Below are 1,329 nucleotides of genomic sequence, written 5' to 3'. Positions count from 1 at the left end.
AAAGTTCAAAGGATGATTAATTAGCCTTTTTGGATAACATTCAGCAAAACTGTTTTTAATTACAGTATTATGATGAAACAATATCGTGACGACAGATGTATAAAGATTGCGCAGGTGATTTAAAACTCATTGACTTCCCACTGTTTTTTGGCGTCCCAGTCTGGAAAACACTGCAGGGCAGGAAGCACATCCGTCAGGACTGTCCTATTACTGAATCCTGGAGTTCCCACCTGCTTCTGCGTTAGAGGATCTGTGCATCCATATGCATGCACTGCTTTGAGTTGTGAGTCTGTGCTTTCTACCCTGAGGATCTGCAGTCTGTGCTTTCTTTTCCCAAGCTCTAACCAACTGAGGGCAGGACTTTTGCCACTTTCAGAGGCTTCACCCACTCCACTTAAAACACTTAGAAGCCGCTAACAGCTCCTGAGTGTTTGTCCTTGTCAGAATATATCAACTAAATCAACTGTATTGCATCTACTTTATAGCAATTCCCCTCCTGTGTGATTTAGCTGCTGAAAAGTAAGCCCCCAGCATGTTGTTAATGATGACAGCACACAGGAAGGGATCAACATTATACCAGCACACATAAGCTCAAATGATGCACATCATAATGAGATTATGTTTGGGTTATTCAACTCCAGGAACACAACAAGTAAGCATGCTAATTTCCCCAGAGAAGTAGAGATTTTAATCTGTGTTTTCACAATAAACAACACTTATTCTGAAGTATGTAAGTCATAAAAATCTGCCTATAAAAATGTGTTTCGACTTTAAGTTTGAACTATCCATAGTTTAAATACTATCAAGTTTTTATTAAGTGCTATGCTACACTAGTTCTTCTTCTTTTTTATTGCATCCAAAAAAACATATCACTGTAGTTCAAGCAGAAGAAACACTAAGTTTTTTAACTTTATTGGTAAAATGCAGTGTGTTGAATAAACTTTGAGATAATGGAGCTTCTTTAAGTTAACGTGATAACCACTACGCTACGGAAACTCATGCTCTTTGCAGTGTTCCTAGTAGACCATCCAAAATTTGTTAAAGACTAATATCAGCTATGGGCATGGAACAATGTCAAATAGTTATACTACAGATCCTCTCAGAGAGCACAGTAACTTGGGGAAGAAACTGTCAGACTTGTGCCTAATTTCACATTATAGTCTGTAAAATAAACTTGAGATAAAAAAGTATTGAAGATGCCAGAAGCAGAGACAAAAGGTTCTACTGAGACTTGAACTCAGATTGCTGGATTCAAAGTCCAGAGTGCTAACCATTACACCACAGAACCTACATGTGTCAACATAAGTGAAGTAGCCTTGATTTCAAAGA

The 1,329-nt window shown here is 38.0% G+C and overlaps 1 non-coding gene across 1 annotated transcript; it reads right to left on the bottom strand.

Annotated features, from left to right (window-relative positions):
- Positions 1-1,216: 1,216 nt before the first annotated feature.
- trnaq-uug (transfer RNA glutamine (anticodon UUG)) lies at positions 1,217-1,288 on the bottom strand. The gene has a single exon. It is a non-coding gene; the product is annotated as a tRNA-Gln (tRNA).
- Positions 1,289-1,329: the final 41 nt, after the last annotated feature.

The sequence above is a fragment of the Poecilia latipinna genome, unplaced genomic scaffold, assembly GCF_001443285.1.
Source record: "Poecilia latipinna isolate Pla-1442-1.1 unplaced genomic scaffold, P_latipinna-1.0 Scaffold4346, whole genome shotgun sequence".
Lineage (NCBI taxonomy): Eukaryota > Metazoa > Chordata > Actinopteri > Cyprinodontiformes > Poeciliidae > Poecilia > Poecilia latipinna.
This window is presented reverse-complemented; position numbering and strand designations above follow the sequence as displayed.